This window comes from Podarcis raffonei, chromosome 14 (genome assembly GCF_027172205.1).
Source record: "Podarcis raffonei isolate rPodRaf1 chromosome 14, rPodRaf1.pri, whole genome shotgun sequence".
In the NCBI taxonomy this organism is placed as follows: Eukaryota; Metazoa; Chordata; class Lepidosauria; order Squamata; family Lacertidae; genus Podarcis; species Podarcis raffonei.
In genome coordinates this window covers 48,422,134-48,447,591 of record NC_070615.1, presented here as the reverse complement: position 1 = coordinate 48,447,591, position 25,458 = coordinate 48,422,134, and positions in this window count along the sequence as shown.

The following is a 25,458-nucleotide window of genomic DNA, read 5'->3' as shown; positions in this document are numbered from 1 at the left end:
AAATGATAATAACCTGAGATCCAGGTGTGTTTTAATGATGTCTCCATGCTATGAATGTGGGTGCTCACCTCAGCTCAGAGGGAAACTGGTTTCATAGTACGGGGGCCACCACCAAACAGACCATCCCTCTAGACATGGCTAATTGTAGTTTCAAAGGCTGCTGTATGATGAGGAGAGTTTCATCAGCTCTTCTTGACTAGAGCTCCTCCAGCCTTGGATGCCCTGATGTTGGACTCCAACTTCCATCATCCCTGACAATTGGCTAAACCGAGTGGGGATGATGGGAGTTATAGTCTAGAAACATCTGGAGAACCAAGGCTGAAGAACTCTGGTGCAGGCCTCACACTGGAGAGCAACAGGGAGATATCCTGTTCCTAAGCTGTTTGGGGGTTTATCGGTTGACACCGCCATTAAATCTGAGCCTCACCATGAGGTGCCTGTTATTAATAATATTTTACATAATATGAAGTAAGCTTATGAAGGCAACCCCACGGTTCAGACCTATCAGGCTGTCTAAAAGTTAATTGGCTGGAAAGCAAGTTGTAAATACTGGGACTCGACCAATCCATCAATTGCAAATCACTCTGTCCTGAAACTCTCTTCTGGTCAAGATGCAATGGGAAAACGATGGATAGGTATTTACATCATGGAAAGTTCTCTCCCAATGAGTCTTCCAACTGAAAAAAAGTCCATGTTTTAAAAAAAATCACATTTATATTTTTTTTAGCAGGGATTGTCCCTTCCCAAATGGAAATCTGTGTCATTCTGCACAAAATTTAACCTAATAATCATGTTTATGGCTCTGGGAAACTGGTGGCTCAGACCTTTTGGAAGGTGTTGACTTTGCAGTATACATATTTATAGCATTATTATTAATATTGTGCCTCCTAATGTTTAATTTGATAGACTCTTCCCTGCATCTACCAGCCACCCTGTCTTTTCTGCCCTGATCTCTCTTCCCCTTCATTCTCCTCTTAGCCTTTGTTCTTCTTTTCTTTTTGCATTTATAACCCCGCATCACATTCCTGTATTCATTTGATGAATTGCTGCAGTAATTCAGCTTTTAATCAAGTGTAATTCTTGCCTGCCTGCCTTTCTGTACAAACTTCCTTATTTTGACTCCCCTTATTATACAAAAGCATCATTCCAGGCCTCCCTATATGTCTTCTCGCTGCATCCTCAGAAACAATCCTAATTGAATTTTATTATGGCGTTGATGGAAACCTGACTTCAAGCTTCATTTCGCGATAGGAATGCCTACAAAATAAATGGACAACGTGAGAAGCACTTTGCTGGATTGGCCCATCTAAGTCACATGGCCCAGTCACATGGACAGGGTACAAATAATAAAATTATTCTGATTATTATTCTGATTCCAAATGCGACAAATCTGATGTCTCTCTGGGGCCATCCTCTATTGTTCTTCCCCAGCATCTTGCACTTTAAGGTAGGCTGCTCCTTATCAGGGAGGTTTCACTTAGCTATCATATATTAATAGCCATTTTTAAAAAAGAAAAAAACTTTCCTCCATGAATTTGACAAAAACCCTTTCTGTAGGCTCATTTAGGCACAAATACAGTTCAGCAAGCAGTAATTGGACAGACGTCCACCTGAGATTAACTATGTCCTGCTTCTGCTTCTTCTTTTATTCTTTGGCGATCCCTCGTAGCCGAGCAAGATTGTCTTCCATAAACACAGTCTTAGTGAGTCCATAAGCGACTGTGGAGGCCAATTCTGGATCCACACGTCCTTCCACAGTGGGGCCATTGGTTTCCAGGTGGGAGTTGATCACGGTGTGAATTTGCCAAGCGTGCCTTCCTCTTAGCACATTTCTCCCTTGCGACCTGAGTTCGAGTGTATTCAAAGTCCACAACACCTTTGGTAAAGCTGTTCTCCAATTGGAGCACTCGCAGGCCAATGTTCCCCAGTTGTCGGTGTTTATACTACACTTTTTTTAGATTTGCTTTGAGAGAGTCTTTGAAACTCTTTTGTTGACCAACAGCATTACGCTTACCGTTTTAAAGCATGCTACATCCTGCCCATTGCTGTGATTAAAAGCCAAGACCATTATTATCCAGAGCCGTTTCAATAGCACCAACCTGCTAGGATATCTAACCTTCCATTGGCCGCAGATCATTGTAGAAGATCAAGCAGAATCTCCCAGGCTCAATCTCTGCTTGAAACCATAGAGAGGCACTACTAGTCAGTGTAGACCAGGCATAGGCAAACTTGGCCCTCCTGATCTTTTGGGACTACAACTCCCATCATCCCTAGCTAACAGGACCAGTGGTCAGGGATGATGGGAATTGTAGTCCCAAAACATCTGGAGGGCCATGGCTGCCTATGCCTGGTGTAGACGGTACAGATCTAGATGGACCAATCTATGACTTGGTATAAATAGGGTTGCCATATCTTGAAGAGCAAAAAAGAGGACAGCCCAAGCCGCTGCCAGCCCGAGCCAAGGAAAGAGGAGTGCGGGGTCGCCACGCCCACATGCCTCTTTCCCCAGCTCTGGCTGGCAGCGGCCGCAGTGTGCAGAGCAGGCTGAGTCCGAGCAGCGGCAGAGCAAGCCAATCAGGCGCCTGGGGCAGCGTGCATGCCCTGCACCCAAGAGCAGGGCCAGCCACCACTCAAGCGGAAGCTGCATAGGACGTTTGGCTTCTGAGGAATGTTCAAAAACCGGAGCATTTACTTCCGGGTTTTTGGCATTCGGGAACTGAAATGTTCGAAAACGGAGCCATAGGGTTTGACTGTACACATTTAGGCGCCTGGCAAAAACATTCCTTTTAAACCAGACCTTTGGTTGATTTTATTGACATCCTATGCCCTTTTAAAATGTGGCTTTTGGGGGGGGAGGGTGTTATTGGGTTGTTGTGTTTTGTGTGTGTGTGTGTGTGTGTGTGTGTGTGTGTGGTTTTTATGTTGATCTTTTTCTGTGAACCACCTGTGACCTCCGGGTATACGGCGGTATATAAATTCAAGAAATAAAATAATAATAAGCCAAACTAGCGTAGAATCACAACATTGCTGAACCTGTAACTGCTGCCTCCCGTATTGTCAGATCAAGACCTGGAAGACTGAGCTACGCAGTGACCAAACTCACTGGATGGCTTTGGGCTAGTCGCTGTCCCTCAGCCAAAACTACCTCACAGGGTTGTTGTGAAGGTGAAATGAGGTGAGGAGGGGATGTTTCTTAGAGGAAAGGCGGGAGATAAATATACCAACAAACCAATCACGACTGTTGAGCTCGTTTTCCACCGAAGAACCAAGGTTGTCGCTGCATTAAGTAGAAACTAGGCCCTGAGGTCTAAATAAGGGAGCCTGGGCTTAAACGGAAATGTAGACAGACAGGAGCTGGGCACTGGGGAACTGGGGTTTTAGGAGACAGCCCAGCATTTAAAGTAATCAAGAATGATTCAAATGACAGGTTTGTGTGGTGTTTGCTAATTTACTCGAGATTCATTTCTAGGAACAGCTGGCTGTATCCCAGCAGGAATGGCGTTTGCACACGCCCACCTGCTGCCAGGCAGACGGGCCTCGGGTACAGCTGTACTTAAAGTTCAGAAGGCTCAGTATCCTTGCCCACTGAAAACCTCGCAAACTGCCCGAGGAAGACTCACCTGCACGGAAGCACACCTTGCTAACGGTGCTCAATGCTTCCGCTTCTCCCCCAAAACTGTCGTTGGTTTTGCAAAAGGAGGGGGGCGCTTTTCAGGAGATGCACGTGCTGGAATGGCCAGGGGCCAATTAAATCGCGGGTGCAGGGGGAGATAATTACACGGAAGCGCAGAACAGAGTAGGAGGTCGAGTGCCTCCCTCTCTGTGGCTCTCTTGAAAATTAAGGGGTTTGTGTCCCTTTGAGCAAAGCCAGGCTGATGGCAGAGTTAATCCAATTAAGCCAGACCATGCTTAAACCCAGGGCTGCGTGCATTAAAGGGGCCAACGCTCTGCACCGAATTCTGCATCACGAAATGTTCATTCTGTGAGTGGAATCAATGAGAAAAATTGCATGCTTTTTGTGGCTGCTCTTGTTCCTGAGGCTTCATCGGGCATCAGCTGTGCAGCTTCAAGCATATTGTTCTGCTGCTAAGGGTTTAAGAAATGCAACCAAATTTGGAATGCTGTGTCCTGCTCTTATTGCCTCACCTCAAAAAGGATGTGCTATATTTTCTAGAAAAGAGGTGCCAGAACTCACCATGAACTCCTCCCTTGTTCTCTTGTAATGGCAATGGTGCCCATCTGAGAGGTGTCGGAACTGAGTTCCAGCATGTCCTGGCTGGGGGACAAAAGCTCCAGTTGTAGATTTCGAAAAGGTTCAGAACAGAGCAACCAAAATCAACGGGATGGAGCGATTCTCCTATCAGGAAATGTTGCAGTATTCTTTTTTTAAATATACAGTATATACATTTTAATTGGTTTTTTAACATATCAGTTCCAACAGTCATACAACATATCTTCACATCCCATACAATATTTTGACTTCCGTCAACACCTCTGATGATTTTCCATTTTTTAACATACTTCTGCATTTCTTAATTTCCTATTACTTTTAATTATCCTTAACTAATAATTATTTTCATAGTCTTTCATGTAATACAGTGGTACCTCAGGTTACATACGCTTCAGGTTACATACGCAGGTTACAGACTCCGCTAACCCAGAAATAGTGCTTCAGGTTAAGAACTTTGCTTCAGGATAAGAACAGAAATCAGGCTCTGGCGGTGTGGCAGCTGCGGGAGGCTCCATTAGTTAAAGTGGTGCTTCAGGTTAAGAACAGTTTCAGGTTAAGAACGGACCTCCGGAACGAATTAAGTACTTAACCCGAGGTACCACTGTATTTCAAATAATCCACTTTACAAAACTTCTTGCAGTCCTACAAGCATGATCTGTTCATCACAGTTACTTTTCAAATAATTCATATACAGAAACTGTTCCTAACCTGAAGCACCACTTTAGCTAATGGGGCCTCCCGCTGCCGCCATGCTGTCGCCGCACGATTTCTGTATAACCCGAGTTAATATTTCTGGGTTAGCAGAGTCTGTAACCTGAAGCGTATGTAACCTGAAGCATCTGTAACCCAAGGTACCACTGTATTTACTCCAGTCTTCTGAAAATCTCTGGTCCAGCAGGTTTCGAATCCTACTGGTTAATTTATCGGAAATGTTGCAGTATTCAGAACTTTTTAGTTTAGAGAAGAAGTGGCAAACATGATAGAAGTTTATAAATGTGGTGCATGGCATGGCAAGGAGAAAGGGGATGGAGAAAAGTTTTTCTCACTCTCTCATAACACTACAGCTTGGGGACATCCCATGAAGCTGAATATTGGAAGGTTCAAGACAAATAAAAGAAAGTCCACCTTGATGAGGCGCATAGTTAATCCATGGCGCTTGGCCACCAACTTGGATGGCTTTAAAAGAGGATTAGGCTATAGATGGGTAGGAGCCATGATGGCTATGCTGCGCCTCCACCTGCAATACTTCTGAACACCGGTTGCTGGAAGCCATGGAGGGGAGAGTCCTCTTGTGCTTGGGTCCTGCTTGCTGAAGAAGAAGAAGAAGAAGAAGAAGAAGAAGAAGAAGAAGAAGAAGAAGAAGAGTTTGGATTTGATATCCTGCTTTATCACTGCCCTAAGGAGTCTCAAAGCGGCTAACCATCTCCTTTCCCTTCCTCCCCCACAACAAACACTCTGTGAAATGAGTGGGGCTGAGAGACTTCAGAGAAGTGTGACTAGCCCAAGGTCACCCAGCAGCTGCATGTGGAGGAGCGGGGAAGCGAACCCAGTTCACCAGATTACGAGTCTATCACTCTTAACCACTACACCACACTGGCTCTCTGGTTTCCTGCAAGCATCTGGTTGGCCACTGTGAGAACAGGATGCTGGACTAGATGGGCCATTGGCCTGATCCAACAGAGCTCTTCTCATGCTGCTAGGAAGCTGGCAGGCTTCTAGTTTCTTCCCAGGCCTTCAGGACTATGTGCCTCTCCTCGACTTTCTTAGCACTCTGCAAGGCCGGCCCTGTCAGTAGGCAGAATGAGGCTGCCTCCTCAGGTAGGGGTAGGGAGTGGACCAGCTGTGAGTGCCCCATGGACTTCCCTGCAGCTCTTAAACTGGAGCACAGGCCTGAGGAGCAGCGAAAGGCCCTGTCCTATTGCCAGCACCTACGTAGATTTCAGCTGCCAGTCTGGCTGGAAGGTGGTGGTGGAGAGCCGCCATCTTGTCCTTCGCATCTTGCACTTGCCAACCTGCTCTGGAGTTCCTCCTGATTCCTTTTATAGAGGTTGCTGCGAGGATGGAGCTGAAGACAGCAGGGGACCACTTGGCTTCCAAGGAGATGGATCGATACTTTCTGTTTCAATTGGATGGCAAACACATACCACAAGGAGGTGCTTGATCTGCACTTCTGGTTTCCAGAATGGATGGCAAACTCTAGGGATTGTACCACAGAGAGGTCCTCCTGGCCCCCAGAATGGCAGCTCTTGAATGAGAACAGGAAGTGAAGAAGGCTGCTTGCCCCGAGAACCTTATCACCTCTATGGTTTCTCTCCACCAGCCTTGTCTTCCAAGGTGAGTCGGGGGGCTATGGAGCAATTCCTCACCACCATGAAAACACATGTCCAAGGCCTAACATTTCGTAGAAGCTTTTCGGTGGTTGCTGGGTTGTTACAGGAGCCCAGATCAAGATAAAAACCCAAGCTGGATTGATTTATAAAGGGTAGAGACTCTGGCGGGGGACGGGTTCTTCATCCATGATAGGAGGCCAGCTCTCTCTGGGTTTCACAACTCACAAGATCGAAAATCTGTGAATCAAATAACAGCTCCCCTGTCAGTCTTATCCCTCCCCAGATACTCCATGTTGGTCCCTTGCCCTCTTAAAAAAATAAAAAATAAAAATAACATTTAAAAATTAAAAATAAAAAACTAAAAAACTATATGCATGTTAATCTGTTTTTGCATTTATTTTTCTTCCTTTTTTAAAAGCCTAGAGTGGCAGAGTAGGGCAGCCACCTCCAATGTCAGTGCAGTTGAGAATGCTATCCCTCTGCCAGTGCTGAAGTAACAGCAAATCTGCTCAGCTTCTGAACTTCTTCATCTTAGTAGCAGTAGCAGTAGTATACTTATTATTATTATTAATCTATTTATACCCCACCTTTTTCCCTCAAAGGACTCAAAGCTTCCTACAGACAAAAACAAGAACCACTAAAAACACTGGAAAGCCAATCATTAAAATACAATCAATCCTTGATAGAATTAAAACTATATACATATATAAAACTTATTCGAAACATACCAGTAGTTACAATAGAAATAGCATGGCACTCTTGGAAGTGGGGTGTTTGCCATTTTGCTGTTCACCTCAGAGAGCTAAACTTCTTGGGCCGGACCTGAGTATGATTTTTCATAATCCAGGGACTGGGCAGAGGTGTGTGAGTGACTTTGCAGGCGCTAGCCAATCCCCCCTGTGCACAGCCAGCCTGCGCTTATCAGTGCTTAGAACTGTTAGTTCCTTTGTGGGTGACGGTTCAGAGCTCGGCCCAGGAGATCTTTTGAAATGAATGTGGGGAAGGAACTTGCTTCCAAACAAGCTCTGCTGTTCCACAGATATATATGTCTGTCTGCGCCCCCCACAAAAAAAGCACCAAATCCGGTGACTGCCCTGGCCTGTCACCTCTCTCCGGTGCCTGATCTGATCTTCCTTTTGTCAGCCTCCGACATCCCCTTTCCAGCTCCTTGGGCCAGCCGGGGCCTGCATCCCCTTCTCTGTTTGTACAGTCTGCACACACCAGTGGAGACCCATGAATAATAAGAGCAGCAATAACCTTCAGATTGTTTGTGTCTGCTCCAGTGGGCACTGCATGCGGGTGCTCATTCATTTTGCCGGCACCGAGTTCTTTTTTGCTTAAGGTGGCACAGCAGAGGAAGGGAGATTGGAAAGACTCCCCACGCCTCACTTCTTTCTAAGGTTCAGCTTTGATTTCACACACACACACCCCTCAAGCCCCAAACCGGCTCCCTTTCTCCTAAGGCAATCACCCTTCCAATGCCCGGACTGGGTCAGAACAAAGGCCAATCTAATTCAACCAGTCTGTTCCCCAACAGTGGTCAACCAGATGTCTCTGCGAAGACCACAGGCATAACCCCGGTTTCAAAACAGCTGCCCTGGTTGTCTGTTGCTTTCCATGCCCAATAATAATTTATAATAATAATAATGTATTATTTATACCCCGTCCATCTGGCTGGGTTTCCCCAGCCACTCTGGGCAGCTTCCAACAAAATATTAAAATACAATAGTCTTTTGTTGTTGTTTAGTCGTGTCCGACTCTTTGTGACCCCATGGACCAGAGCACGCCAGGCACTCCTGTCTTCCACTGCCTCCCGCAGTTTGGACAAACTCATGCTGGTAGCTTCGAGAACACTGTCCAACCATCTCGTCCTCTGTCGTCCCCTTCTCCTTGTGCCCTCCATCTTTCCCAGCATCAGGGTCTTTTCCAGGGAGTCTTCTCTTCTCATGAGGTGGCCAAAGTATTGGAGCCTCAGCTTCAGGATCTGTCCTTCCAGTGAGCACTCGGGGCTGCTTTCCTTCAGAATGGAGAGGTTTAATAGTCTATTAAACATTAAAAGCTTCCCTAAAGCTTGCCTTCAGATGTCTTCTAAAAGTCTGCTCCCTCTCCCTTATGGGGTCTTCCGGAGCCCGTATAGAGTCCTTAAGTGAACTGTTCCCTATCGGTAGGAGGAAACAGAGGTGAACCAGAGTATATAGAGAGGCAAAGCAGCTAGTAAGCCTGATCTTTAATAAACTGTTGCAACAGGGTCTCCACTCACCACAAGCAGAAGGAAAGAGAACCCTGAACAATGGTGCACAATCCCTGTATAGACTTTTGAAATTGCCCACCCTGTAGCCAGAGACACCCCCCCCAAAAAAAATCATACATATATCACAGAAGGAGGCGGTCTACAGCAGAAATCCTGTATGCCAGGATACTTGATAATGATCACTGATTGCTTTACCTGGGCAGCCTGGGCATTCTTCTGTGATGGTTAATACTTTAGTTCCCGAATCCAGGTCACAGGCTCACCCTATTCATACACAAATATGCCCTTAAAACAGGATTTGCAAGCAAAAAGACAATGGGAAGGAAAGCTTTGCCTCCCTTGCTGCAGAGGAATATTCGAGGTCACTGGAAGAGTCAAAATGGCTTCAGGATTGTTCTCTCATACTATTTCAGGCACATGGTTCATATATTTAGGTCATAGAATCATAGAATCATAGAGTTGGAAGAGACCACAAGGGCCATCGAGTCCAACCCCCTGCCAAGCAGGAAACACCATCAGAGCACTCCTGACATATGGTTGTCAAGCCTCTGCTTAAAGACCTCCAAAGAAGGAGACTCCACCACACTCCTTGGCAGCAAATGTGTGCATTTATGAATATTTATTCTATATTTGAGACCTTAAAATTCTTATAACAGCAAGGTGGCAGCCCACAGCAGGGCCTTCTTGGTGGCAGTCCCTAAATTATGGAGCTCCTCGCAGTTTTTGCAAATCATTTGAATTTGTATACCACCCTCCATCCCTAGATCTCAGTGCCGTCCATGACATAAAATTATAATATAGAAAGCACAAAATGAGTAATAAAAACAAAAACAAACCAATGGTTTGGTGGTCCTTTAGGTATTGTGGTCCTGAATGCTGAAGATGCAGCTCTTTGCCCTGGCTTTGACACTTGAGGCGTGTATTTTTAGGACCCGCCTTAATAATAATAATAATAATAATAATAATAATAATAATAATAATTTATTATTTATACCCCGCCCATCTGGCTGGGCCTCCCCAGCCACTCTGGGCGGCTTCCATAAAAACCAAAAATACAGTAAAATATCACACATTAAAAACTTCCCTGAACAGGGCTGCCTTAAGATGTCTTCTGAATGTCGGGTAGTTGTTTATCGCTTTGACATCTGCTGGAAGGGCGTTCCACAGGGCGGGTGCCACTACCGAGAAGGCCCTCTGCCTGGTTCCCTGTAACCTTACTTCTTGCAGTGAGGGAACCACCAGAAGGCCCTTGGTGCCGGACCTCAGTGTCTGGGCAGAACGATGGGGGTGGAGACGCTCCTTCAAGTATATTGGGACAAGGCCGTTTAGGGCTTTAAAGGTCAACACCAACACTTTGAATTGTGCCTTATGTCCGTGAACTCATTGTTATTCCTCCAGGGTCTCGACCTCTGTTACAAAGGGGAAAGAATTGCAGTAGCCACAGCAGACCAGCCATCTTACCACAACACTCCTCCTTTACAACATCTGTGCTACTGACTCTCAAACTTTGGGATTGTTGAAATATATACAACAAAAAAATTAATCAATTTGAGTCATACGAGACCCAAAATTTTTAAGAAATATGAACTAAAGCTGGTCCTGGGGCCCGTCTGCTACCAGTTCTAGAAGGTGGTTCTCCTGATGCAGAACTCACCCAGGCCTTGGGCTTCTACAAACCATTTTGCCAGACCTGGGAGGAGGGAAAGAAGGTTCGATGGGCACCTTATGTAGGACTGCCATATGTCCAAAATTTCCCAGACATAGCCGGGATTCATCCATCAAAAATGGTGTCCGGGTGGAATTTTCAAAAATCCATTAAAAGGTCTTGGAAACCCAGGCATAAGGCAGTGATCTTCCTAAAACATAGCTTAAAAACTTCATTTTTTTTGAAATATGGCAACCCTACATCATGACCCCCTAGCAACATGCTGTTTCCAGTTGAAACGCCACTGGATTGGTCAGCGCTTGATGACTCAGCGTTTCAGCCCTGTTTGCAACGTCATTTGATTGCTCTGTTGCAGGAAACCCACCCCCCAATCATTTAGTTCATACAAACTCGACACACTCACACACTCACACACGACATACACAATGTTTCTGTTATAAATTCATAGAAAATCAACCGTACATTGGATCTACACCGGTCCACTTTTATTTTGCTCTATGAAGGAAGGACTATCAAAAGGGGATGGTTTGATACAGGACGGCCATAATCCCTTGAGCGTACCAACACATGCGCAGGAGCCCTACCCAGTTGGCATACCAACCTTGACGGTTCTAGATAGAAGACCATCAAGGACACAAAGAACTTGCATAGGGGAGTGGATTCAACACGGACTGGAACAAAGGACAATGATCAGCTCTTCCCTCTGGGGGCAGGAAACTGCCAGCTCCCCTTTGTCCTCTGGAAAATACTCATGGGGAGGGGGAAAGGAGGGACCAGCGCGGTGACAAGATACTCAGGTTTCCTCCACAAACCCCTCCTGCAACCCCTCCTTTTTGTGATGTATCAATGATGTAGTCACGGGGTAGTTGTGGTGTAGTTCTAGGGGTGTAGCTTGGGGGATTAGTAGCTAATAAAAGTTGGGGTCTCCTTTTGTTCAGGGCTTCCATCTTGTTTCACCTGGTGGCAGGTGGAAGTCCTGTTGCAACAGTCTTCAATAAAGACCAAGCCTACTGGCTGCTGTTTTGCTCTGGTATTTCTGGCTGGCGTCCTTGTTTTTTTGTCCAAGGAAGCCCTTAGATTTCTCCGTTAACAGCTCCATGCTTGATGACTCAGCACTTTGACTCAGCTCGCTCCTTTCTTGTTTATCCTCTTTAGCCACACCTACAAAACGCACCTATATATAAGTAGTTTACAAATATATAAAATAAAACATCAACATTATCAATTAAAAAGCAGTTAAAAGCAGTATTTAAAGATGTTCAAAAGAGGTCTGAAATCAGTAGGAGCTGGGAAGAAATCGAACACATGTAACAAATGTCTGAACGTCATCTGATTGTTCCATATTTTGCGACTCAGCACTTTGGTCCAGTTCACAACTTCCCTTGATCGTTCTGCGCTTCATGACTCAAGACTTTCGCCTTCCTCACCCAGAAGTCACATTCATGCCAAACATTTAAAGCAATGTTATACCATCATGGAGGGATGTGGGTGGCGCTGTGGGTTGAACCACAGAGCCTAGGACTTGCCGATCAGAAGGTCGGCGGTTCGAATCTCCGTGACGGTGTGAGCTCCCGTTGCTCGGTCCCTGCTCCTGCCAACCTAGCAGTTCAAAAGCACATCAAAGTGCAAGTAGGTAAATAGGTACCGCTCTAGCGGGAAGATAAATGGCGTTTCCATGCACTGCTCTGGTTCAACAGAAGCGGCTTAGTCATGCTGGCCACATGACCCGGAAGCTGTACGCTGGCTCCCTCGGCCAATAAAGCGAGATGAGCGCCGCTACCCCAGAGTCGGTCACAACTGGACCTAATGGTCAGGGGTCTCTTTACTTTTACCATCATGGAGAACCCTGGAAACTGTAGTTCACTAAGAGTTGACCCCCGCAGAGCTACAATTCTCAACACCCTTAGAAAACTACAGTTCCCGGGATACTCCACAATGGTTAAAGTGGTTTAATAGTGCTTTAAAAGTACAGAGTGGGCTGGGCCATACAGCCTCGCTCGATAGCTCAGCTTGTTCACTAACCGATGACTTCAACCTCAAGTGCTAAATCGCTTGTGAGAATAGGCCACCACATTGCTTTGTCATTTATCATGAGATTTTCAAATGTCATAAGCTTTTTTCCCAGCTGGAACTCAGTTCCAACACTTCTCAGGTGGGCAGTATTGGCATTATAAGAGAACAAGGGAGGTGTTTGTGGTGAGTTCCGGTACCCACGGGCGTAGCCAAGGGGAGGGCAGGGGGCAGCTGCCCCCCTAAATCAAGTAAATCAATAAAAATACTTAACTAACTGAGGTTCTGCCCTGCCTAACATGAAGCCTGCCTCCCCAGTAAATCCTGGCTACATTCATGTTGGTACCTCTTTTTTTTCTAGAAAAAGATCACTGGTTATTATTATTATTATTATTATTGTTATAAGTCACCTTGAGTCCCAATTTGGGGTACAAATACATTCAATGAAACAATAATAGTGGTTACTCATGGAGTTCTTGGGGTGACCCTGAGTTGGGGGTCCAGTCGCTGCCTCTCAACCTAACCTACCTCAGAGGGCTGTTGTGGGGAATAAATGAGGAGGAGAAGGCAGGGGGAGAACCATATACATCACTTTGAGCTCCTTGGAGAAAAAGTGGGGTATAAACGAAATACAGCGGAACCTTGGTTCTCAAACGTAATCCATTCCAGAAGTCCATTCGACTCCCAAAATGTTCAGAAACCAAGGCACGGCTTCCAATTGGCGCAGGTGCCCCAGAAATAATAGCCGATGGCTGCATCAGACGTTCGGCTTCCGAAAAACGTTCGTAAACCAGAACACTTACTTCCGGTTTTTTGTTTTGTTTTACTTCCGGTTTTTTGCATTCGTGAGCCGATTTGTTCGTCAACTAAGGCATTCAAGAACCGAGGTTCCACTGTAACTAAATAACTGAATGAATGAATGAATGAATGAATGAATTTTCCTCCATTGCCTGCATAATAAGCCTCCTGGCACAGAAAAGTTTTCGGCGATTTGTTCGTCAACTAAGCCATTCGAGAACCAAGGTTCCACTGTAACTAAATAACTGAATGAATGAATGAATGAATTTTCCTCCATTGCCTGCATAATAAGCCTGCCGGCGCAGAAAAGTTTTCGGCAGGTGTCTGAAGGTTGAAACGGTTGAAACCTATCCACTGACAAAATAATACACTGGGGGGTCTCCAGTGGAGAGAGAACCGTGCCCCCGCCCCCCAGCTCTCCTGCGCCATTTGGGCCCGCTCCTATTTTGCTGCTGGAGGAAGAGAGGGGCAACCGAGCGGCCCGGCCGGCTGGATGGAAAGGCGTAATTGTTCCAATTGCACGTCTTCAAAGATATTAGGTCCGTGTAGCCTCCCCATCAAGCTGTGTTTGGAGTAAATAGAGAGCGTTTCGCCAAGTCGAGAGTGCCTTTAATGGAAAAGACAGCTCTTTCCCCTCGTCAGCCGCTTGTCCCCACAGCGGTGTTATTTAAAGTCGGGTTTTAGAAAAAGAAGGGGGGAAGGAAGAGAGGGAAAAGGTTGGCGGTGGGGGGGGGAGAGAAATCAGTAGACAGGTTTGGGAGCCTGAGGACAGGAAAAGTTAGAGATATTTATTTGACAGGGTCAAGGTTGCTGGCTTCCTTTTCTCTTTCCCCAGGTCCCATAGGTGTTAGACTGAGAGACATTTAATCGAGGGAGTAGCGGTTTCATATCTATAACAAAAATCAAATAATGCAAGATGATTTACTCCCCCTAGCAACCGGGGAGCTTACCCTTAGCAACCAGCCTAGCCCCAGGCAGCAGTGTAATCAGCTTGAAAATATTTCAATTATTGTGTTGATTTTAGTGGATTTGAGAAGCGCTGTGCGGAGAGACCAGGCACATTCTAGCCACGACCTGGAGAGGAAGATATTGATTTAAACAGGTGTCAGAAAGGAAAAGTGGAGTAAATTTAAATGCAGTCGGAGAACGGAGAGCCGGTGAATGCGGTTCAACGTGGGGGTGACATTTTGCTCATTGCCTTGAATGAAAGTGACTCTCCTGAACGGGGAAATTTCACCTTGAAAATCATCTCCCATCGACACAATCAAGAGAGAGAGGCCGCTCGCCATCTCTTTTCCTGAGGCTGTTGGGGAAAGTGGAGGGTGGCAGAGAGAGGGAGTGGGGAGGGGGTTGGTTGGTGGGTTGGTTGGCAGCAGGACTGCCGGCCGTCGGGTCCTGGGATTTGGCTAAAAGGGGCGATAAAAGCATCTTTTAAAGTATGCTTGGAAGGGGTTGGTGAGATGGGACTTGCCGATCAGAAGGCCAACAGTTCAAATCCCTGTGACGGGGTGAGCTCCCGTTGCTCGGTCCCAGCTCCTGCCAACCTAGCAGTTCGAAAGCACGTCAAAGTGCAAGTAGATAAATAGGTACCGCTCCGGCGGGAAGGTAAACAGCGTTTCCGTGCGCTGCTCTGGTTCACCGGAAGCAGCTTAGTCATGCTCGCCACATGACCCAGGAGCTGTACGCCGGCTCCCTCGGCCAATAAAGCGAGATGAGCGCCACAACCCCAGAGTCAGCCACGACTGGACCTAATGGTCAGGGGCCCCTTTACCTTTACATGGCTGAGAAGTGCCCTCACCCCTAAGCATCCTTTGCAGCGATGCAGAAAGGCTCAACACATCTCAGGATCCTGCTTCCGGCAGCAGCTAGCCAGTTGCCTCTGGACGTTCACAAGCAGAACCTGATGCTGGTGGTTATGTTTCCATTTGCTGTCCCCTGGCATCTGGTGTTTAGAAGGATACAAGCAGGGCCCTGCAACCAAATGCTGCAGTGCAGAATTTTCCTGTTCAGGATGCCGGCCACCCAGCTGGGCCCTCTTCCATGGTATCCCATTCCATCTTCCTGCCCTGCTTTTCAGTTCCCTTTCCATCACCATTAAGTCAGCATTCCATGGCTACTGAGCATGCTCGAGCATGCTCAGTCTTCAATATGCTGTTTTCTGGGAGAAGGACCCTCCCTCCAGGTATCTTCCTCCATCACCAAGCCCCCCAAAAATGTGTACTTCTGCAAAACTTGGGGTTCCCTCGAGTCCACCAATAACTCCTTGTTGTGAGTGGCTGATGCTGTTGGCTGCACAAGCTATGGTACACGCAGCCTAAACATCAGAGATAGAGGGAATTTGCCATTTAGCTTTCATGGGCAATAGCCATGGACAGAGCTATCTTCCATGAATTTGCCTGTAAAAACTAGGGTTGCCATATTTCACGTGTGGGGATGAAACAAGCACATGCCCCATTTCATTTCATTTGCATTTGTAAATTTGGGTGCCATAGAAAACACTGCAAGGGTGTTCTGCTCCCTTCACAAAGTTCTGGCACACACATCGGACAATCATCCTTGAATTAAAGTTTACTCGATAGCTTTTGGATGAGAAAACCCATGTTTTGCCACCCATACCCTGGATTTTGTTGCTTGTTGCTGTTGTTGTTTAGTCGTTTAGTTGTGTCCAACTCTTCGTGACCCCATGGACCAGAGCACACCAGGCACTCCTGTCTTCCACTGCCTCCTGCAGTTCGGTCAAACTCATGTTGGTAGCTTTGAGAACACTGTCCAACCATCTCGTACTCTGTCGTCCCCTTCTCCTTGTGCCCTCCATCTCTCCCAACATCAGGGTCTTTTCCAGGGAGTCTTCTCTTCTCATGAGGTGGCCAAAGTATTGGAGCCTCGGTTTCAGGATCTGTCCTTCCAGTGAGCATACAGGGCTGATTTCCTTAAGAATGGATAGGTTTGATCTTCTTGCAGTCCATGGGACTCTCAAGAGTCTCCTCCAGCACCAGAATTCAAAAGCATCAATTCTCTGGTGACCAGCCTTCTTTATGGTCCAGTTCTCACTTCCTTACATCACTACTGGGAAAACCATGGCTTTAACTATACGGACCTTTGTTGGCAAGGTGATGTCTCTGCTTTTTGAGATGCTGTCTAGGTTTGTCATTGCTTTTCTCCCAAGAAGCTGGCGTTTTTTAATTTCGTGGCTGCTGTCACCATCTGCAGTGATCATGGAGCCCAAGAACGTAAAATCTCTCACTGCCTCCATTTCTTCCCCTTCTATTTGCCAGGAGGTGATGTTGCTAGGTTTGAGCAAATGAAGGTCTCAGCAGCCCTGAATAATTTATTTTCGATATTTCTGAATGCTGGGTGCCACAGGACTCCAGTTGGGGGCCCTGGGGACCAGAGTTCCCTGGCTCCCTGTGCCCTTGAAATGAACTTCAGGCAGATCCAGATATGGGGCATTTGCATGACTTCCCAGAATTCTCTTAACCCCGGGAAGTCAGGTGACAGCAAAGGGCCAGTCTGGTGCTGCTGTTTAGTAAGAAATCTCCTTGCCTATTCTGCTCATTGTATTTGCCCGGGAGTGCCTGGATGCTGAATAAGAGAAAGCAAAAAAGAATATTCAGCTTGTGAACATATTCACATCAGTATTAATAATGAGCCGAAAGGCTGGAGCCAATTTGCATATTTTAGTGCACACAGAAGCCCTCTGCTATTACCATAATTTGCATTTAAATCTGGTGGAAACCAGAATACAGTTGGTAGGCAGGTTGCCTTCTCGATCTGAGGACATCTCGTGCTATTTCGGTGGGGAGTGGGGCAAAATGTGCAGCCAAATCCTATGAGCCAGCAAGCAAGTGATCTGGATGAGAGCGCAACAGTTTCCGTGCCAAGGCAATGTCAATACTACTGTCACAAAATGACTTGGACTAGCATGCTAATACAGTAGCGGCGTGGGTCAATGCTGCCGCTATGGTTGCTAGATTCCCAGAAATGGCGTAAAACTGGCATGCCATGCATATTAGAACAGAAAGGTGTCCCGTTGTAGTTGTGTGGTGCAGCTGAAGGGTGCCAAGCAAATTGCATGAAAACAATGTGGCCTCTAGGTCAGCTACCCAGATGCGGGTGAGTAGCTAGGATCACAACTAGCCACAAGGAAGCAGCTCACGTGAGGCAAAGTTTCAGATAGCAGATTCAGAGAGGGATCTTCAGTACCTTGGACAGCTCTGAGGTAGAACAAATGTTGCTCCAGCAAAAATCAAATCTCAGGTCAAGCCCTTTCAAACCTCCTAAAGGTATGATCCTACTCCGGTTAAGAGCTGTCGGGTTCTTACACACCACATCAGACCTTTTAGGTGTGCTCTCTGACATCCTAAGGAGAATGAGGGAGCTTCCGTGGTTCCACACCAAAGAGGTGTGAGTTGCTGGCCTTTGGGTTGGAGTCTAAAGTTGGCTTTTCTTTTTCAGGCTGGCCTGTGTGCTCTTCATCCTGTCATGAGTCCCATAGAGGTGTCGTGGAGAAGATGGTCCTTTTCGGGTGAGCTGGTGCCGAAAGCACGTCAAAGTGCAAGTAGATAAATAGGTACCTCTCTGGCGGGAAGGTAAATGGCATTTCCGTACGCTGCTCTGGTTCACCAGAAGCGGCTTAGTCATGGTGGCCACATGACCTGGAAACTGTACACCGGCTCCCTCGGCCAATAAAGCGAGATGAGCGCCACAACCCCAGAGTCGTCCACGACTGGACCTAATGGTCAGGGGTCCCTTTACCTTTTACTGTGACATGCTAAGGAGAGATCTATCTCCTCACTTTTCTCACTGCTGCTCACACACTTGGAGAGGGCAAGGGAACATCTGGCAAAGGCCAAGAGCAAGAGCTGTTCTGCAGGGTAGTTTATCCTCTGCTAGGGAGTGGGCCTCAACCCAAGCCTGACACTGCTGTCCTCTGACACCAATCCTGGCTGGAATACCCCAGGGAAGCAGGCCCCTACAGGCTCACCTGTGACTGCGGCCTTGTCAGAATAGGAAAGATGAAGAGTTACTGACACTACTTGCACCATTAACAGGCTCACACTCCAGCCCAGTAACCATTACCCCACACTGGGAAATGGAATCCATTCATCTGGATTTCGAGCATGTCTCTGATCCTCTTGGACGCTTTCCCCAAGTTTCAGCTCTTTCTAGACTTTATTATTTACCAAGGAGCCTTGGTGTAATAAGTGCCTCTATGGAGCTTTGTGGAGATGAATGGCATCTTCTCACACATGTGGTCCTGATCAGAGGCTTCCTCACGTGACAAAAGCCTCTGGCTTGTTTCCCAATAATAGGGTTTGTTGTGACGTGACTGTGGGATATTAAAGTGCAGTCAAACCAACAATTCATGTTTTGCTAGATGGGCACAAGAGAGAAGCCAGAGCTCGCAGAGTTTTCCTGTAAACTTACTAGAGAGACAGGGGCGTCTTACCCATAGAGGCTAGTGGCGTGGGGCGCCAGGGCTCCATGTTCTGGAGGGCGCCAGGGAAGAGGCGGAGGCTGGGCCGCCCTCGCTCACCTCCGCCATGCCACGCCGAAGCAGCACCGCACCTGGAGCCTCCATCTGCCGTGGCCACCGCGGCACGAAGTGGCCAGCTGAACTGAGAAGCCCCACGTCCAGCCTTCGCCTCTTCCCTGTCAGAGGAGCCGCCCTCCAGCCGCTGCCCGCCTCCTCCAGCCCCGCCGGCAGCACCGTCCTCCCTAAAGAAAGGCGGACAACTCTGGGAAACGGGGGGAGGCACAAAAGGGAGCTTTGCACCACGGCGCCGGATATGCTTAAGATGGCCCTGTAGAGTGAACTCTGTGAGAGGCACACCCACTGTGCCCTGACAGGGGGATATTCCTATAGCTATAGATATTCCTACTCTTTTCCATCTCTTTCTGCTCTGCCAGCAATGTGACAACATCTGCAAGCTCAGGCACCATTTTAGGCTAGATTTAAGTATGTCTTTGTAACTGAATTACCATTTTGAGCCTGCCTGAACAAAGCTGCTGTTTCTGTTACAGTGGTACCTCGGGTTACAGACGCTTCAGGTTACAAACGCTTCAGGTTACAGACTCCGCTAACCCAGAAATAGCACCTCGGGTTAAGAACTTTGCTTCAGGATGAGAACAGAAATTGTGCGCCGGCAGCGGGAGGCCCCATTAGCTAAAGTGGTACCTCAGGTTAAGAACAGTTTCAGGTTAAGAACGGACCTCCGGAACAAATTAAGTACTTAACCTGAGGTACCACTATACTCTTCAACAAGTATTCTGAGTGAGTAAATGTTATTTTCATCTTTTACAAGACTGGTTGTGTGATCATTATTTTAAGAGGGGGGAAATGGGGAAACAGCAGGAGAATCCAGTCTGCTTTAAAAACATCCTGGATTACTTAAACTAGACTAAAACTGGCCTAGAAGCTTAGACACTTCCCCTTTAATCTGCAAAGGGATGTCATTCTGCTGAACTCACAAACGTGGGGAAGGAAGGATAATATCTAACAAATATATCCTCTCCTAGCATCTATTCACTTCCCAACAACAATTGGCAAGCGTCTTTTGGAAGAGCTGTTTGGCTGGACATGTGTTTTTTTGGAAAAAGGAAAGAGCTTGCGAAAGTACTTTCCTCCATATCTGGAGTGTATTAAAACCTTAGTTCTTAGTGGGGTGACAGTTTTATACACAGCGTTCCTGATCAACTGAGTGAGGAGGGGACCTCCAGATGGTTTGCCAACTGCGTGTGTGTGTGTGCGCGCGCACATCTGTGTGTCGGTGACAGTTTGTATACAAAGCACTTAGCACCTGCTTTCCAGTACAATAAGCAAATAGTCTATGGTGTAAGGATGACCCCAGCAGTGGTACGGACTTGATGGGATCGATAGCAGAGGAAAAATAAATGTCACAAGCGCTTGAGGACCTGCCTCCTTCCTGTCAACTCGTGTCTCCATGATTATACAACCCACGGTCCTGTGGGTGTAATTATGGGGAGGGAAAGAGGGGTGTTTTGTCTTCGCCCACCTCTCAACTTTAGAAGTAGGCGATTCTGATTTCTTTCAGTTACCCCATGTGCAGGGCATTGTGGCAAAAAAACCCTTTCAACTCCTGTTCGGCAGCAGCCAATTTGAACATGCTTTCCAAATTACAGAATGGCACGGCCTTCGTGGAATCACACCGTGTCAACCAGCAAGTCTGTTCAGGCAGCATTTGTGCTGCACACTGAAAGCACTATGATACTACTGTCAACAGTCATGGCTTCCCCCCAAAGGATTCTGGGAGCTGTCATTTGGTAAGGGTGCTGGGAGCTGATTAATTCCTAGCGTGATTTATCAGTCAATCCCTCTTCATAGGGAACTCTGGGAATTGTAGCTCAGTGAGGGAAATGGAGGGGGTCTCCTAACAGCATAAGGTTGAACATTATCCTTAAAAATCTTGCTCCAAAAAAATACCAAAAAAAACCACCACATTTTTTCCGGAAACCTGTTAGGCAGATTTATATGTATAATCAGTGCTTTTTTTCTAAAAAAAATGTTTAGGGGTACTCTCTTTTTCCTACCCATATTGAAATACTGCCCCTCAATGAAGCCAAACTTAGATTCACAAAATGTTTAGGGGTATGCGTACCCCCAGAAAAAAAAAGGACTGGGTATAATCATAGTTACTAGAGACCAGATTTTTTAAAACCATTCATATACAGTGAGAGGTATAATCCCCCGCCCCATTTTTAACTATCATAATCTTTACAGCTGCCTTAAAATTTATTACTATTTCTTGATCCTGTTCTGGAATAACATCTTTCAGTTAACCAAGTAGAGATATTTCCAGTTCTAAAGGAATGTGATGTTATGTATTCAGTGGTCTGTGTTTGCCTGAGCTTGAGTCTGGACTAAGGATTCTGAGCTGCTGTGTTCTGATTCGATACATATTGTACAATCACAAAACATTTCAGGATTTGGGCCTCTGTCGTTGGCCCTTGAACTCTGAGTCGTGATTCGCAACTTGGAAAGTTTAGACAGCCAATTGCGTTGGGAGTGGGAGTGGCCCAGGCTTTCAGGCATGTATATAAGCAGTTGCTTTGCCCCTGTTTCCCAGTTATGTAGTTCAATAAAGGTTCTTGCTGTTATCGCTGCGTCTTGCCTCGTGGGGACCCACTTACACTTCAGTATCCTGTCAGGAATATTAGCCTGGACAGATTTCCAAAATAACTGTATCTGAGAGCAATTCCAAAGGGTGTGTACATAATTCACTTTCCTCAATCCGCATCTCCAGCATTTGTCTGGTCTGGGGGAAGCCATGACAGTTCAAAGTGGTATCATAGCACTTAAAATGTGCAGTATAGATGTGGCCCTGGTCTCTTTACAACTGTCACAGATCTTCAAGATTGTCCCTGAGGAACAGCTGTGCTCCAAACACATTGGACTCGGTTTAAAGGGCTGTTGTTGTGTGAAAAGAAGCGTCTTTCTTTTCCTTCCATACGAAACAGAGGAGAATTGTGGGGGTCTTCCAGGCTGAATAACCCGCAGCATGCCAGAGAATCCACATCGCTGGAAGTCTCTTGAGAATCTGCCGTGTCAGCTGACTTGTGCATCTCCCCCTCTCCCCCCCCCCCCCGCTGGCCACCCACCCACCAACCCCACCGCCTCAATTTTCTTCTTATCATTGGAATTTTCTCCCTCACTTATCAAATGACCAAGGTAAATCACTTCTCTTTCTCTCCCTTTGCTGACAGTTCACACTTCTTTGGGTTCAATTTCAAAAGTGGCATTTTGGAGCTTATCGCTCACCATTTCTAAATGGGAATATCACTTCTTGTTCAAAAGGCCTGGTGCGTTTCAATACCCTCTCCGAGGAACAAGGAAGCCACGCGATCTTCAGAGAGTTGAGGGCCGCACATTATCTTCAAAGAGGGGAGGGTATTACTCTTCACTGCTAGGGATCTTATCCTGTATAATCAACTCTCTCCTTGACTTCTAAGCCTAATGTGGCTGTTCGTTGGCGGGGATGGGGACGGTTCGTTAAAGCAGTGACGCTCTGATGACGCGCCTTGGAGCCTGGAGGATTCTGGGATTGACTGTCCTTTAAGCCAGCCATGCTTTCCTGCCTGGAAGTCGCAGCGCCTGCAGGGAGGGTGGGGCTGAGGGCCACGTCCCCTCCTGAACAAGATTCCAGGGGCCACCTGCCTGTGGTAAGTGAAGCCAGAGACAACATGGAATACATAGGGTGTGTCATTTTAGGAGGCGAGACTTAATTTTTGCAAATTTCTTCAGCGAAGGGGTCTTTTAAATACGTTTTTAGGTGTGAGGAATTCAAACCTGCTGTTATTTTTTGCAACTGGACAACATTTGGCCAGATAATTCTACATTTAATGAAGAAGCACATAATCTGCTTTCGGAAAACCAAAGGATTTTCATTTTGCCTTCTGAAAATCTCAGGCGATGCTAAATAATTGCAAGTACTTGGCAATCATTTTTTCATTATTTATGTGCGGTTTTTACACACATTTTACTTACCAAGCAAAACTAAATTATATTAATTTAACCCAAATATCCTTTGGTGATAGCCACCTGCTACCTGATCGTTGTCATTGGCGGTGCCAGGGATCAAACTTGTGACTTTCTGTATGCAAAGCAGGTGCCCAACTCCACACCTTCGGACCCTCCCCAAAGCACTGGTCAGTTTCAAAAGCCATTGCATCAAACAGCATGGAGGGAGGCGGCCTGTTTGAGGAGCTTGATTCCAAATCCCCCCTTGAGCACACGAAGCCAGTCGTACGGCGATTTGGACCCTGGCCCTCGACTCTCTGCAGTGCCACCGCAGCTCTCTGTGTTCAAGCCAATGGCTGCCACTGTGGTCTGTTTCAAGTTGGTGCAGTTTCACCTCTCGCAGCCAGACCCCTCTGCCAAAATGTAAGCAGATACTCTAGGACAGTTAATTAGAAACATCCTTCGACAAGGCTGCAAGGATCCTTACCTCTGAGGGCATTGGCAACAAGCAGGAATGCTTCCAAGAGCTTAGGACCAAACAATGGTTCGACGCTGATCATAAAGTCATGTCCTAGTTTGCTTACAACCTCTCTCTCTCTCTCTCTCTCTTTCTCTCTCCCCCTTGCTCTCTCTCTCTCCCTCCCTCCCTCTCTCATTTCATGGTCAGTTTTCTTCCACCGTTGCTGAGTCTTGGCAAGGGGGCAGTTTTCTTTGTGCCCAAAATAGCTGCCAGTTTGCTTGGCTCCAACACACGGCAGTTGCAAGTCCTATTTTCTTTTACAAACTTCCCAACCATGCGTTAAAGAGAGAAATTCGTTTCTCATTATACAGCTCCCAGCCCCGTGAAAAGGACTTCAGCTCTGCCAGGTCTCACGACCACTTCTTAAATCTCTCTCTCTCACACACACACACACACACACACACACCGCTTTGAAAATCTGGTTCTTGGAACACAAGCACTTTTGGAGTGCAAATGGACCATTCAGCGCTAGAAAAATGTTTATGCAGTTCTCATCTTCCTCACTGGGTGGGTCAGCATATAAAAAGTGATTTCGGCGTCCTGGTAGCCAATCATAACACTTCCCTGGCTCAGATAGAGTGAGAGAAGTGCCTCTCCCTTCTGTTAACTCAGCCACATCTGAGCTGTTCCCAACTAATGACTCATTCTCAACCTGAATCCTTCGTCCTTTTTGGGGTGATGGATTTTCCAGCCTATAACTGAGGCCACAGGGTTTAACTCTTGGGGAAGCTTATAGAATCAGAGAATCTTAAAGCTGTAGAGCTGGAAGGGACCTCAAGGAACATCTAGTCCAACCCCATGCAATGCAGGAATCTGAACTATAGCATCCCTGATATATGGCCATCCAACCTCTGCTTAAAAACCTCCAAGGGAGTCCATTCTACTGCTGAACAGCTCTCACCACCAGAAAGTTATTCCTAATGTTTAGCCAGAATCTCCTTTCTTGTAATTTGAATCTGTTGGTTCAGGTCTTACTCTCTGGAACAGGAGAAAACAAGCTTGCTCCATCTGCCATGTGACAGCGCCTTAGATTTTTGAAGATGGCTATAAAATCACTTCTCAGTCTCCTCTTCTCCTCCTTCGGGTATACTGGGCCAAGGCTGTTTAGGGCTTTAAAGGTCAGCCCCAAGACTTTGAATTGTGCTCAGAAATGTCCTGGGAGCCAATGTAGGTCTTTCAATGTAGGTTATGTGGTCTTGGCGGCTGCTCCCAGTCACCAGTCTAGCTGCCACATTCTGGATTAGTTGCAGTTTCCAGGTCACCTTCAAAGGTAGCCCCACGTAGAGCGTGTTGCAGTAGTCCAAGCGGAAGATAACCAAAGCATGTACCACTCTGGCGAGACAGTCCATGAGCAGGGAGGGTCTCAGCCTGCGTACCAGATCGAGCTGGCAGACAGCTGCCCTGGACACAGAATTGACCTGCGCCTCCATGGACAGCTGTGAGTCCAAAATGACTCCCAGGCTGCACACCTGGTCCTTCAGGGGCACAGTTACCCTATTCAGGACCAGGGAGTCCTCCATACCTGCCCGCACCCTGTCCCCCAAAAACAGTACTTCTGTCCTGTCAGGATTCAACCTCAATCTGTTAGCTACCATCCAGCCGCCTCCAGGGAAGTGCATGCAGGGGTTCGCTGAGAGTCAGGAAGGGATAAAGATCTCAATCTGAGCTGCTTCCCTTGGGAAGGCCTGTAGACCATCTTCATTTTATGCAGAAGGTCACAATTTCAACCCTTGGCATCTCCAGGTAGGGCTAGCAATGTCCCTCATCAGTAACCCTGGAGAGCCACTGCCAATATGGACAATATTGAGCTAGATGGACCAGTGGTCTGACTCAGTATAAAGCATCCCTCTATGTCCCCATGAAGCAACAGGTCCCTTTTAAGCTCTAAGCCTGAATCAAGGAAATCAATACCCAACATTGCCCTGGCTCATGGGAGTTGTAGTCCAAATCCTGGTTAGCAAAGACTGGTCCAAACCTTTAGCCACGGGCCTCTAGTCTTCATGTGCCATACTTTTCCGAGTATAACACGCCCCCATGTATAAGACGCCCTCTCTTTTTGAGGACTCCAAATTGAGAAAATGGGGGGGAATTGCCTAGAATTGTTGAGCTTTTTTGGGGGGGTGCCAAAAATCGCTCACCCATGGGGCCAACATAGCCGATCGCATGCACATCAA